The 15,862-nt window shown below is 42.5% G+C and overlaps 1 pseudogene across 1 annotated transcript; it reads right to left on the bottom strand.

Moving 5' to 3' along the window:
* On the bottom strand, positions 1-972 carry LOC310800373 (deoxyribonuclease gamma pseudogene; annotated as a pseudogene). The gene has a single exon. The product of its transcript is annotated as a deoxyribonuclease gamma pseudogene (transcript).
* Positions 973-15,862: the final 14,890 nt, after the last annotated feature.

Here is a 15,862-nt window from a genome sequence, read left to right as displayed (position 1 = left end):
CTATGGGGGCCAAACCCCCACAAAACCCCCCATAACTCGAACCCTGGTGAAGGCAAGGAGGATGAGGATGAGGATGAGGAGGAGACTGAGGAAGACTTGCTGTTGTCTGGATGTCCCGGCCTTCAACAAGACCTCCACTGGGTAATGGTCACTGACGTCCAGCGCCTGCTGCTCTGTGAGTCGGTATTCCTTTTGGAAGTCAAACGGTTTGGCTGAAAGAGGCACAATGGCTCTGGCAAACTTCTCCCCATGTACAACAATCCTGTCGTAGGCGCAGGAGGTGGACTGTCGCACGGTGGTGTCAGTCTTCTCAGGAATGAGCCAAAGGAAGGCACTGTTACTAATCAGACGGACATCTTTCCTGTTCTTCTTGGGCAGGTAGCCACAGTCTGCATTGAAGTCCCCCAGAAACATCACATCCTCAGTTCTCCACCTCTTCCTGACATCTTGGAAAACGTCATAGAGAGCATCTAGCTCCTTGGTGGTTTTGGATGGAGTGGTGTGCTGGGGTATCAGGACAAACTGCTTTATAGTTGTCTTGGGGGCTTTGAAGCGAACAGCAAAAGGCTCTCTGGAGAAAGCATCGACATCTCCTGGGAGATTGTCTGGGTACTGGTACTGGTCCATCAAAGTCACTGAGCCAGTTCTGTAGACAAACACATACTGCTCCTGATAGGTGGTGCCAGATCTGCCCAGTCTTTCACTGGCAACAGCTTTATACTCATGAACACCGTCATGCTGGTTGAGTTGGGTCAACAGCTGTGGCAAAGCTTTGTGTTTGCTGTCTCTCACTTCCTGAAGTAAACACACATCACAGCGGCTGATGAGCCTGACAAGTGTGTGCATGACTTCGGGCTTGCTGGCCTTGCTCTCCCCAAAGCTATGGAGGTTGAAGGCACAAATTCTGAATTCTGATGCACCCTGAACGCCACACACCCACGACAGGAGGAGGAGGAGGAAATAATACTTCATGGTGAGTAGTCGTCGATATAGTTGAGGGATTCTCAGGGGACTCTGGATTCGTTTGGTCCACTTCACTTACTTATATCAGTGTTCAAAGTTCGGTCAAGTTGGAAATGGGAAGGGACTATGTCTGCTCCAGGCTTTTTAAACGTTCGTCCAGCAGCGTTATGACGCCACTTATTATGACGTCACTGTAGGCCCTAGCAGTGACTGATGGATATTTATCGAGAAGTGAAAGCGTTCGTGCAGCAACGTTCGCTGCTGATTCGCTGAGCCAGGTCGTCCAGCAACATGACGTCACTTATGATCAGTGTTGGGAGTAACTACTCTACTACCACATTGACACTGTAGTGTCGTCTCTTTTTACCGGCTCGCTTGCCAGGTTAGCCTACCTGTACGTGTACTCAGCCTAACAGATCCTTTAGTGACTAGTAGTAGTAGTAGTAAGACCAAATATGGTATGTGGTATGTAGCGTAAGTGTCCCTCCGATAGCTCAGATGGTAGAGCGGAGGACTGTAGGGCTGTATTGCTGAAATCCTTAGGTCGCTGGTTCGAATCCGGCTCGGAGGAGACTACTTTTCTCCACATTGACACTGTAGTGTCGTCTTTTTTTGCCAGCTCGCTTGCAAGGTTAGTCTACCTGTAAAGCAACTACAATTTTTTTTTAATCTAGTAGTTTATATAATGCTAGCTTTCCCTGTTCAGTTTCCCTCGGCTCACACACTCAATGAAATTGCAAGCTACAAAAAGCTAGCCTGAACATGTAGGCGACATGATGCGAAATTTCTACCAATTAACTTCGACTCAAAGGCAACAGGGAAATTCACTTGACGTTCATTCTTTAAGCTTACGAACTGTCTGACCACCATTAAAAACAGGAAAAGAGGGTTACTAACGCTACTTACAAACTTACATCGTCTCTGATTTAACCCGATGCTCATTCATTTATTCTACTTAACACCACTTACCTTTATCGTTCCCGTGCTGCTCCAGAGAGTTGTTACTGGATGAGTAGCCTACCGAATCATTATTTACTTATTGCCTGACCACTAGTTATTATTTTTGTGTACCCTAATGTAAAGTGATGCATCATACTGAGTAGTCAACAGTGTTGGGGAGTAGTGAACATGTAGTTTAACTAGCGTTACATTTTGTAGTAGCTTGCTGGTAGTTCAACTATTCATATTTGCGTAGTGAGTCAAGTAGCCTAGTTAAACTACTTTTTGGTCATTTTGGTGTAGTTTAACTACTCAGACTACAAACTACAATTTTGGGCAATAAAATGAAAGGAACAGGCACGGCTCCAAGATTTTTTCTAATGGGGGGGGATTGGGAAGCTAGACCATATGTGGGGGGTGCTTAGAAAATAGTTGATTTTCATGACTTCAAAGTTACTTTATAATGAAGTCCCCCCCCCCCCCCCCCCCCCAAAAAAAAATAAAACCAGATATGGCATGCAGCACATTAGCCGTCATTCAAAATAAATGTCGTTTTTAAATTAATTTGGCCAAAGAATATAAAAAATATATAGCTATAATACTACAAGGGACCACAAGGCAATGGTAGAAACTTTCACATGCAAAGGTTTAGGCATGAGGAGTGATTGGTTAGGTTTAGGCATGATGAGTGATGATTGGTTGGGTTTAGGCATGATGAGTGATGATTGGTTAGGTTTAGGCATGAGGAGTGATGATTGGTTAGGTTAATATCAGGATAAGAAGTCCACAATTGAAATAAGCCTTTTGATTGATTGGTTGATTGATTGAATTTATTTGATAATTGATAAAAAGATACGTATACAACTGCCCAGCAGGAATACATACAGTACATTTAAAAAATCTTTGAGGTTGAGAACACAAGAGAACACAATAAAACATCATGGACCATGTTGGAAATAAGTGTTTACACTTTTACATGCTATCCTTTGGATCTGTTATTGTCTCTATATCCATGAATAAAGTCAATCAACAGGTTTATTTTCATTGTGGACTTTTTAAAGATTTAAAGCCCTGAGAAAACCTACCTTCAGAAGTCTGGCCTGGTGGAACAGAGAGTTGGCTTGTTGCCTAGTATTATTGAGACCTCAGTCACATTTGAGGTCGTGGGTTCAATCCTCAGTCAGTTTTGAATGTCGACAGCCAGAGGAAAGAGTAATTTAAAGCCCTGAGAAAACCTGCATTAAGAGGGCAGGTGGCACAGAGAGTTGGCCTGCTGCCCTGCATCATTAAGGCCTCAGTCACCCTTGAGGTCGTGGGTTTGACCCTCAGTCTTTTTTGAATGGTGACAGCCAGAGGAAAGACAAAAGTGCCCAGAGAAGAGTTGTGAGTATGAACCATGAACATCACACACATGGACTTAGACTTAGACTCTTAGATCAGCTTACTAAGTTAACTAGAAGCTCAATTATATTGAGCTCAAATTGTCCAACAACAGAGAAACACAGCAGCAGTGGAAGTGTCTTGGTGGCACACTGTATGTCAGTTGCTCAATAATAGGTCTTCAATAAACTATACTGCAAAGGACGGTTCCCATGGACAGCAGGTTTTGACGCCTGGTCTACCAGAACACAGGCGACTGCACTGACCATACAGACAAACCCACAGACCTGCCTGTCTGTTGTTGGAGGATTGTTTCTGATTGGCTGTTTGCGATTTTGGACATGTTTTTGGTCCCGCATTGTGAGATTTGTGATGAGTTTGGTCAGTAATGATGTCACTGATGATGTCATAAGGTCCATGACATCATCAGTGATGTCACTCGAGCAATTGTGATGTCATCAGTGATGCGAAGTTGAGCAATTGTGTGCTGCACATGCCAATAGAGCAGGCGAGGCCATGCAGACGCAGCAGCCGAGCTGCGGTTGAGGCCGCGCTCTGGGCTGGAACCCTAGTCTAAAACAATCTAAGACTGCATGAATCTCAGTTTCTGAATTCAAAGCTACTGCAATCATTTGGACCTTGATTTATCTTACATTGTTTCATGTAGGCGAATGGTAAGAGAAACCATTTTTCCACGTGTTTGCATACCATCAAGGTCCAATGTGTAAGATTCCTCCACAACAATACACAAACACAACACAAACACAAAGCCACAAAGTTTTGGTACAACTGTTGGTCAAAGATTGTTTAAAATAATCAGACTGCATCCATCTTTAAGTCAGTGGGCCACACCTTATAGAATAACACTGTGTTTATCTCTATGGGATATAGACGGTATAGAGATAAGCACTGTGTGCCTATCTCTATGGGATTTACATTGCATAGAGATGAACGGATGGTTATGATGTAACCCAGGTTTTCTGAGGGGAGACTTCTCTCCGTCATCAATTCCATTACCTAATTAGCACCACCTGGGTGTGATTGTTCAGGTGTGGCTGGTTGAACTTTTCACAGTGCACTATGAAAAGTTCGACCTGTCTGGTTTAACTTTTTACAGTGGGCTATTCAGCAAAACCTCTCTCTCTCTCCTTATCACTCTCTATGTCTCAACTTCAACTTCACAACTTCAACTTTATTGATATCCCGAAGGAAATTTGGTTTGCAGCAGGCATGTGGACATATAGTACAAAAACGTCAACATCATCAGACATCAGGTGACACAGAGACACACTCCAGGAGTGATCGAGTTCAAGTAAAAAATGAGGGCATTGCCTCCATAAAGCAGCAACAATAAATAGTAAATAGTGCAACATAAATTTTACATCAATCAACGTGATAAGAATACTTTGCACTGCAGAATAAATATGTAAAAGAAATAGTAAAAATAGTAGAGATAAAAAACATAAGAGTGCATAGACCCAGGAGGGAATAGGGAATCCATAATCCTAGCCTAGCAGATTGAGCCTGTCGATAGCAACAGGGATGAAGGAGGCTCTGGCGCGCCGCGTCCTTGTTTTTGGCATTCTAAAACGGCGGCCAGAGGGGAGGAGGTCAAACTCCTGGTAAAGTGGATGGTCAGGACAGTCTAGAATAAGTTTGGCCTTATTCCTCCTTACCCTCTGTAAGTAGATGTCCTGAAGCTGGGCTTGCTGCACGCCAATCACCTTACTGGCTGCTTTGACAAGCCTTGCCAGCCTATTTCTGCTGGACAGTGTGAGGCAGCCAAACCAGGCCACACAACAGTAGGTGAGAACAGATTCAACGAAGCATTGATAAAACATAATCATTAGAACCTTACAGACTTTAAATGTGTTCAGTTTTCTTAAAAAGAGCAGGCGCTGCTGGACCTTTTTGCAGACAGCATCAGTGTTTGTTTCAAAGTTCAGTTTGTTGTCTATAATAGTACCTAAGTATTTGTACTCTGGGACGATCTCAACTTCCATATCCTGAATGGTGGTATAAGAATTAACAGGTTGAGATTTACGGAAGTCAATGATCATATCTTTGGTCTTCGAAACATTAATTTGCAAGAAGGTGTCATTACACCAAGATATGAAATCGTCCACTATAGGACCATGCTCAGTCTCATTGTCATTTAAAAGACTTACAATGACTGAGTCATCGGCAAACTTCAGGATATGCCTCTTCTCATACATACTCCTACAGAAGTTAGTGTACAAGATAAAGAACAGTGAGGAGAGGACACAGCCTTGGGGGGAACCAGTGGAGGAGAATAGCTTTGAGGATAATGCCTACCCCACACTACAGGATTTTCAAATCCTTGAAGATTATCTGCCCGACGCGCTTCAAATCGGGAGCACCCCCGAGAAAATCGGGAGGGGGGAATCTTGGCCATAATCTTGCAAATTATCCTGTAGTGTGGGGTAGGCATAACACGCCATTAACCCTCACACACTGTGACCTCACCCAATTTCAGCTCTCTTACCCAATTTCAGCTGTAAAGCAACATACATCTGTCAAAAAAGTATACAATGGCTGAAAATATCTCTTATAAATTATGGATGGAAGACAAAAAAGCACAAGTTAAAGGAAAATAACATAAAGAATGTGATGAAAGCACCTGACTTTAGTGTAAATATAATTTAACTTAATTTATTATTTAGTGTTATTTAAAAAAAACTCATTATCTGCACTGTCAAAACTATTATGTATTATTATTATTATTATTATTATTACTCTAATTAGAAGTGCAATAAAAACTAAAAGAAGATTGTTATGCATATTTCCACTTGTATTCAAATACAAATAACTTTGCTGCCTCAAAAAGGACAGATGAAAGTTCAGTCTGTGCACGTCCAAGGTTAGAACTCACAACCTCTCTCTCTGAAGGCAGCTGACACACACAGTGAACCACAAAGGCACTGCCACTGATGCTGTATTTCTCTCTGTATGACTTTTGAAGTGGCTGGCTATTCCCATACAAGGACGCTTCTGCATGACGTCATTTTGTAATCGTCTTTCCGTTTTAGACACGGAAGTAGATGGCGCCTACCGTAGTCATTTTTAGACTTGCCAAAAAGCTGTTTTCAAGCAAAAAAAACAGTTATAAAGTTGTAATATTTTTTCGGATGAGAACATTCCAAATATGTGACCAGTTTATCAGAATAACCCCTATTTGGAAATATTTAACGAGCAGCGAGGACTGGGAGTGCTGGCTGTGCTGACACCGGTCGGACTAGCTATCTGTCAAACCCTACTGTAGGCTACTGGCAGTGAGAAAACACTGTCGACGTGCTTTTGTAACTAACGTTACATGCCGACCGGGTACAGCCATCGGCTCCTCGCAGCAGTAACGCTATGAACATGTAACTGAAGTTGGCCGCAGTGTAGCTTCTGAATGTTGCATTCATTCAGAATCATAGTGACGTTTTGTTTTGAAATTGGCCGCCAACTAGCTCTGAACCGGAAGAACAAATATAATATATACGCGGAAGAGAGAAAAAGTTGGCGTGGTGAATAAGGTGAATAGGTCAAAAGGATATATTTTAGCTTTTAGTCAATTTAGAAATAGTAAAATAAGAAAAAGTAGCTAATCTGTGGGCACTTTCTTCTCTTTCCTCTGGCTGTCCATTCAAAACCGACTGAGACTCGAACCCACGACCTCAAAAGCCATTGAGGGCTCAATACTACTCGGCACTATACTGCACTAGTGTAACTAATAGAGAACAGGTATGGGTCATCATGAGGACATTTCCAAAAAACTGTGGAATAGGCAAGGCTAAAAGACCTATGTATAGAAAGATTTGTCGTTAATGCTGCGCAACCTATTTTTACTTGTTTGTTTGTTTGTTTTTAGCTGTAATTAGATGTCCCTGTTATTAGTTTGGGAAAGGCTGAGAGTGTTTTGTGGTCCTACTGTCCCAACTTCAATGGAGTTTCTGCTGACATGGGGGCTGGGTAGATAATGATTACATTTTCATTTTTTGACAAGCACACAATAGTCTTATGTGTTCCCATGTGCTACTATCTGTCATGAGTTGTTTGAGTAACCTTTGGATTTGTTGACCACAGCTGCCTTCACAGGTCTGTGGTCTGTGGCAGGACTTAATTTGCATCACCCTTAGGTAGGTCCTTCTTCACAGCACCTCAAGGTGGCAGAGCAGCCTGTCACGTACGCTGTACGCTGATGATTCCATCATTGTCAGCTTGCTTGGTGGGGATGAGGTCGGCCATGGCCAGGTTCTAGATGATTTTCTGTCCTGGTGTGAAGAAGCCTTCCTCCAACTTAACGTCTCAAAGACTAAAGAGATCTGTGTTGATTTTAGACGATCCTCCCCAGTTCCCCAGAACAGTGTTGTCCATGGGCAACCAGTAGACATGGTGACCAATTATAAATATCTTGGCACTATTTTTGACAGCAAGTTGAAGTTCGATCTAAACTGTGAAATGCTGTGCAAAAAAGGTCAACAACGTCTCTTTTGCCTAAGGAAGCTTGCCAGATTCCAGGTTGACAGGACTCTGATGAAACTGTTTTACTGTGCCTATATCGAGTCTGTAATCTCCTTTTCTATTATCTGTTGGTATGGAAACCTTGGTATTCAAGGGAAGAACTCCCTCGGGAGGATTGTGAGAGCGGCTTCAAAAATAGCCGGAGTAAATTTTAGTAGCCTGGATCACATTTTTAACAAACAGGTGCTTAAAAAGGCCATGTCCATTCGCATGGACGATACTCATCCTCTCCGCCCAGAGTATGTGCTGCTCCCTTCGGGCCTTCGGCTAAAGGTTCCGAGGGCTACGAAAAACAGATACAAATTGTCTTTCGTTCCTGTTTCCATCACAGCTCTAAATGCTGCTGAGAGGAGGAGATAGTGCACTCTCTCTCTCTCTCTCTCTCTGTCTCGCTCCCTTTTCTCTGTCTCTCTCATGCAGCTTAAACGCTGCTGGGCGGAGGAGACGATGCACTCTCTCTGTCTCTCTTCTTAGGTAGGTAAGGTTGCTCCTACTAATATTCTTTATATTTTATATTCGAGATATATTTTATTTATTTTTACCTACCTATTTATGCGAGCTCAAATAGTCCCTGACTCTTATTACTTTTAAGTTCATGTACGTGTCTTTTACTACTTTTAAGTACATTGTATGTGTCTTTACTACTTTTAAGTACATTGTACAGATCCTTTGAGGTGTGTTTTTACTTTACCTTTACTATATCCTGTGTTCACTTGATCCATTTCTGCTGGAAAACTGCTGCACATGCTCCATGGTTGTTTCACTTGTCCATGTTTTTGTTTTTACATGTTTTCGCTATGTTTTTTATATCTGCCTGCACACAAATTGCCCTTCTGGGACAAATAATAAACTTGAATCTTGAATCTTGAATCTTGAATCTTGAATCTTGTCAGATGGGACAGGTAGGTGCTCTGGACCTGGAGGCTTCTGGTGAACCTCCTTTCATAAAATACAACACAACGAAAGCAGCATCATTGTTCAAGTGTGTGTGCACTCAGATTAGATATTGGACTGACATGCTATGCTGGTTAAAGTGCCAATGAAATACGGTTCAATACGGAAATTGCTCAACCTTGTATCACTGATGATGTCATAGGCACTGATGATGTCACAATACATATGACATCATCAGTGCGTATGACATCATCAGTGATGTCATAAGATGATTTTGGTCAATAATGATGTCCCTGACTATATCACTCATGATGTCATAGACATTGTGACATCATCAGTGGGACAAAAATTGAAACAGATATTGCCCACTTGCTCCCTTTTATATAAAGGATACGGGAGCTGTGATGTTATCAGTGATGTCACTTAAGCAACTGTGATCTTTATCAAATCGGGTACCAGTAAGTGGGTCCTGTCTGTCTGTTTGTCCATCTGTCTGTCTGTCTGTCCGATTTGTGTGGGAGGATCACACTATTCCCCCCAGTTCTGCTCCCCACGAACATGTGCCCCGACCAACGAGAGGAGGCACTAGTGCAGCGACCAGGACACATACCCTTCCCTTCATCCAGCTTCCCACCTGCAGACACGGCCAAATGTGCCTGTATGGATGCCCGACCAAGTCCGAGGTAGTCTCCCAGTGCCAGCCGTAGATGATATCTCCGTCGCTGGAAGCTTGATGACGTCGACAGTGGGTCTGACTACGTGAGACAAAGTCGGAGGTAACACGCAGGCTTGAACCTGTGACCCTCGTGTTGGTAGCCTACCAACATGACAACGCTGAGGAAGACCTTTGGCTGAAACGTTCGTTGCTGCTGCCCGGATTGAGGAACTATTAAAATCTGTGAAAGGACATTTGGAGTGCTGGCTTTTTCTCTCACTACTGAACTCTTTGCTTGCCCTGCACCCAGTGAGTTTTTAATCCATTTTGAGTGTACTCTCTACCAGTGAGTTTCTATTGTACCAACATGGAGGTCAGAGGTTCGAGCCCCCGTCAGGGTACCGTTGCACTATCTGGGCGCCCACACAAGTACTGATACTAAATAAAATGGTGGGTTGTTAAGATGTATTGTATGTATTTTTATTTTACCGCTGCATTACTGACAAAGACATAGGCCTATTCCTGATGCAGTAGCTACTGCTGTTAAAAATGAACATGTACCAAGTTGCATGCTGTTGTAAGTTAGAATTGGAGGGCATCAGCACATGAGATTCAGCCTTCAGTCAGACAAGATTTTTTATCAAGAGTGTCAGGCCAGATCAGCTGATGTTTAGTTAAACCTCGTGACACAGTCAGTGAGCTACATTAGCTCCACATCTACATCAAATAGCTTCCTGCTGCGTTGCGCCTCCCTCTGGTCGCACAGCAACAAACAAAAATGAAAGGATTAGCTAAAGGCCTTGGTCAATATTCATATAAGATCCGATATTAATAATTAATCATTTTATTTCATTATTTGATAATAATTGTAATTCCGGAAGTAGAAATACTCATTACATAGCCTACCACTGAATGAATAGCATAAAAGTTGGAATGATGCATTAGTAAAAAAAAAAAATCTGGTGGAGCCCCCCCAAGATCTTCTGGTATTTGGTTCCCCACAAAGTTGAGCAAGTTTACAGCCTTGTTCTGACTGCAGAGAGGAATGTCCTGGCAGCAGTCTATCCACCTTATTTCTAGCTGCCATGATGCCTGATGGGTGCTTCTTCCGCTTCCGGTGTAATAAGACTGTTTTAACTTGACAAAAAAAACGTCTATGAGGATTTTACAGCAGAGCCATTCGTAGATGCATCTCCGTCGCTGGAGGCTTGATGACGTCGATGGTGGGTCTGACTACGTGAGAAGAAGTCGGAGGTAACATGCGGGCTTGAACCATGTGACCTTCTACCAACATGACAACGCTGAGGAAGACCTTTGGCTGAAACGTTCGTTGCTGCTGCCCGGATTGAGGAACTATTAAAACCTGTGAAAGGACATTTGGAGTGCTGGCTTTTTCTCTCACTACTGAACTCTTTGCTTGCCCTGCACCCGAGTGAGTTTTTAATCCATTTTGAGTGTACTCTCTACCGGTGAGTTTCTATTGTACCAACATGAGGGTCAGAGGTTCGAGCCCCCGTCAGGGAAGGAGCCTACCTATCTGGGCACCCACACAAGCCTACACAGCTGTGTCGTTCGGGTGCGCGATATTTTATTCCCATGATGGCGAAGGCATGACCCGCCCCTCTCTGCCTCTGATTGGCTGACTGTACTCGGCTGCTCCCACCTTCTTTCCAGGCGAGCCAGAAGTATCTCAAACGTGAGCAGCAGGTGCAAAACAATCATTAAATCAACAAGCATGAGATACTTCATTATATGGAACGTTACAATAGCAAACCCTATATCTGAGTTATTTCGGCCTACTTAGCCTATTGCACAGACGTGTAATTTTTTCTTGTCATTCCAAATTTAATCACATTGTTGCTCTGATTAAGTAGAAGTACAGTTATTTGTGTAAAAAAAAAAGACTGGTAAAGCAGAAGTACTGATTCAACTTAATTACTCAAGTAAAAGGAAAAAAGTACAGGCTCTAAAATGTACTCAAGTATAAAAGTAAAAGGTTTTCTGTGCAAGGTGAATAGAAACTCACGTCATATTAATATAATTCAAATACTATTCAACTTAAAAGGCCCCTTCAAAACATAGTTTAAGATGCATAAAGACTACTTTAATCTTCTAGTCTTAATCACAATGACCCACTAGCTCAGAGAGTTGGATTGCTGTCTAGCAGTTTGGAGTTTGTCGGTTTGAGCCTCAGTGACTTTTGAGGTTGTGGGTTCGATCCTGATTGTCGACAGCCAGAGGAAAGAGTCATTTAAAGCCCTGAGAAAACCTAATTCAATCAGTCTGACATGGTGGCACAGAGAGTAGGCTTGCTGCCTGGCAATATTGAGACCTCAGCCACTTTTGCGGTCGTGGGTTCGAGCCTCAGTCAGTTTTGAATGGTGACAGGCAGAGGGAAGAGACAAGAGTGCCCGGAGAAGAGGTCTGAGTGTGAAGGGCAGCTGGTGGTGTGAAGGAATAATACACACAGTGACACCGGGGCCAGAGGTTGTGGGTTCTAATCCCGTTCAGCTGGCACTGCCTGGAGCTAAGGGGGGGGATGTTCTCCCCCCCTGACCTCTGCAGAGACATGAGCTGAGGGTTATGAGACACAAAACCACAGAGAGCTGAAATTTTACTGACATCGGAAGTATGTTTTTTATTGTTTGTACTGGTGCCGCCAGGCGTAAAATCTACTTTTTGAAAAAGTGCTCTAGACTCAGTATATGACAGATCTGGATCTCTTTGCAGTCTGTCCACAGTGTCCATTTCTGTGGATCTGTAGGAGGCGCTGTGTCGCTACGCTGGTGATGTTAAAGACAGGGCAGTGCTGTAATATGTCTCCTCCATCAGGAATAGAACCAACAGTCTACCTATCAGACAAAGACAGTGACACAGCCACTCAGCCGACTGAGCTATGAGCTGTTGGGAGTTAAGCTTCTGATTTCTACACACTGTATTCACACTGACAATAACACAGAGCATAAAGAGTGAGACAGGTGAGATTTGTACCAGTGAGTTGAGCTAGAGTCAGGGACTGACTAGTCTCCTTCATCAGCTTATTTCTATAAGTGTTCAAACTACTGGTGATGATAAAGAAGGATCACTGTTGCAGCTTATAATGTGAGTGCTTTTTAAGAAATTGTATCAAGGCTGGGATTGAACCAACAACCTTGACATATCACACAACATTCACATGTTTATCTGAGTGAGCTATAACCCACTTTCTCTCAAGCTCTTATCATATTTAGTCAACCTCATCCTGATTTTATTTAGTCAAGTTTTCGTCGACTAAGCGTCTAAGTATTTTCATCTCATCTTAGTCAAAGAAAACCGTAACTATTCATTAGAATTTCCAAACTTATTGTAAAGATATATTATTCTGTTATTCTGGAATTGTTTTAAGGTTTGAATGTGCAATACAGACACAGATGGTTAACGTCTTCTTCTCTTCTGATTGGATCTCTTCCCAATTCGTCCCTCCCTAACATTTAGTCTAGTGTTCACCAGTGAAAATAGGTAGTCGACTAACATTTTTCTTCATAGTTTTCGTCTACGAAATCAACACTGCTATGGATGCATGTCTTCACCTAGTGGTGCATTCATCTTCCAAACACACACACTTTTCCACAACTACACCATGTATCTGAAACAATGTTTACTTACTGTCAATCTCATCAAAGTTTCTGAAGACCATCTCCACGTGATCCCACTCCATAAAGCTGCATTTCTCAATGAAGGGCTGGGCAAACACCACATACTGATACTTATTTCAATTAAAATACATGTCACTCTTGTGTTAGAATGAGTAAATGGGCATTGACACTGTTTTTATATAACCCTTGATCAATTCTCATTAATCTATTATCTTTTCTTTTTTATTTGTCTTTAGGCTACATGCGTGCACTGCCAAGAGTAGCGGCAGCATTATAAACCAGAGACCAGACTATATCAAAAACATAAACACACAGTGGCGTCTTTCATGCATGCTAGCAAGCGAAACTGCTGTCTGTCTGACCACAGACTGTAGAAAGAGACGCAGGATTGCCAAGCGAATGTGATTGGATGAACATTTGAGGCTAGGCCAATCATGCCAATCACAGGCAGAGAGGGTGCCTCCAGCCTTCGCCATCATCCGGAAAAAAAAAATCGCTTCGGGCGCTGGGATAACGTAATGCGTTGTGGGTAGTCGGCTACTGTGGCTAATGCTAGCGGCTAGCGTAATAGTTACTTTACATGGCAGTAAAACGCCACTGAATGACCAAATTGATTTAACTTTTAACCATTTCGAGTAACACTGTTTCCATACGGACCCCCAGCATTGGTTAGTTGTTTACAACGTGATTATATTTATAACTTTTATAACGTACTCCAGTTTCCGGTTTATAATTCGGGTCTGCAGCCGAGTATAACAAAGGAAATGGCAAGCTGCAACAATAAGTCACGTTAAACCGGAACTTGTACCCACAATTTTTTTTTTTACAGTGGGGCATTCAAAAATAAGGTGGATAGCCAGGATAGGATAGTCTTGATGAGGCCTGGTCAGGCGGCAAACTCAGGCTTGGACAGATGAAGCCACGGAAGTGATACAAAAAGCTGTAGTTCCTCGATTGGCCACTTGAGGCTGGCTCCAAAAGGGAGTCATTCCCCATTGACCCCCATATTAAAATGCTTGTCTTTACAACAGGATTAAGCCAGCCTGGTAAAAAAAAAAAAAAAAAGTTTGGTCTATAGCTAATTTCACCAACTGTACAGGGGTGAATTTTTATATAACTCACCCGCTTAGAGTAAAATAGACGATAGAAAAGACTGTTTGGACATGCTTGACAGGTCGCCTGTCCAGTGATCGCATCCCAAACCCCTGGTCTTGTGCTGTCTCGCGTGAGCTGTGCAAGAACCCCACGATGGCGACGGCCACACTCCCATACTCTCTAGGCTTCAAAAAGGGAGTCCAAAAACCAATGGGTGAAGTCACGGTGATGACGTCCATGTTTGTTATATGGTCTATCTGGACCTTGTAGAATGGTGATGGAGCAGCTCCATACTGGCAGGGGAAGACTTGCCGGTTATTGCTGAAAAAGCCAACCTGCCCTTGGTAAATAAAAGTTAAGTAAACACAGAATGAGCAAATAAAATAATAAAACGCACAAGACTGCTTCCTGTTTATGTTTATGTTCATGTCTAGCTAGCAAGTGTTGCAGGCAGGTTGCATGCAGGTGGGAAGCAGGCTGCACCTTCCCTCTCTAACCACTGCACTAATCATCCTGATGCATCACCAGATCATCTGCACACATTTCTTCTTCTGAAGGATTTTCTTCTTGTTTGCACTTACCAAACTAAGCTCTATTTATTGAAATGAAGTGATTACTTGGTAACGCTTTAGAATACAGCCCGCAAATAAGCATGTAGTTAGAGTATAACAACGGGGTTTAGGGCTGTAGTTATAGTCTAACTACGGGGTTTAAGGAGTGAATTATAAGATCTGTACTTATAGTCTAACTACGGGGTTTAAGGAGTGTAGTTATAGTATAACAACGGGGTTTAAGGAGTGTAGTTATGGTCTAACAACGGGGTTTAAGGAGTGTAGTTATAGTCTAACAACAGGGTTTAAGGAGTGTAGTTAGAGTATAACAACGGGTTTAAGGAGTGTAGTTAGAGTATAACAACGGGGTTTAAGGAGTGTAGTTAGAGTATAACAACGGGGTTTAAGGAGTGAAAAAATACTTTAACTAGAGGGTAACAAGATCTGTACTTATAGTCTAACTACGGGGTCGCGGGCTGTATTATGAAGCAGAGGACAAATGTTTGTACTTATAGGCTAATTACGGGGTACCACACTGTACTTACAGGGTAACTACGGGGTTTAAGGAGTGTAGTTACAGTATAACAACGGGGTTTAAGGAGTGTAGTTAGAGTATAACAACGGGGTTTAAGGAGTGTAGTTAGAGTATAACAACGGGGTTTAAGGAGTGTAGTTAGAGTATAACAACGGGGTTTAAGGAGTGTAGTTAGAGTATAACAACGGGGTTTAAGGAGTGTAGTTAGAGTATAACAACGGGGTTTAAGGAGTGTAGTTATGGTATAACAACGGGTTTAAGGAGTGTAGTTAGAGTATAACAACGGGTTTAAGGAGTGTAGTTAGAGTATAACAACGGGGTTTAAGGAGTGTAGTTAGAGTATAACAACGGGTTTAAGGAGTGTAGTTAGAGTATAACAACGGGGTTTAAGGAGTGTAGTTAGAGTATAACAACGGGGTTTAAGGAGTGTAGTTAGAGTATAACAACGGGGTTTAAGGAGTGTAGTTAGAGTATAACAACGGGTTTAAGGAGTGTAGTTAGAGTATAACAACGGGGTTTAAGGAGTGTAGTTAGAGTATAACAATGGGGTTTAAGGAGTGTAGTTAGAGTATAACAACGTGGTTTAAGGAGTCTAGTTAGAGTATAACAACAGGGTTTAAGGAGTGTAGTTAGAGTATAACAACGGGGTTTAAGGAGTGTAGTTAGAGTATAACAACGGGGTTTA

The sequence above is a fragment of the Poromitra crassiceps genome, assembly GCF_964638095.1.
Source record: "Poromitra crassiceps genome assembly, chromosome: 30".
Classification (NCBI taxonomy): Eukaryota; Metazoa; Chordata; class Actinopteri; order Beryciformes; family Melamphaidae; genus Poromitra; species Poromitra crassiceps.
The sequence above is the reverse complement of the archived record's forward strand: the minus strand, read 5'-3'. Positions and strand labels throughout refer to the sequence as shown.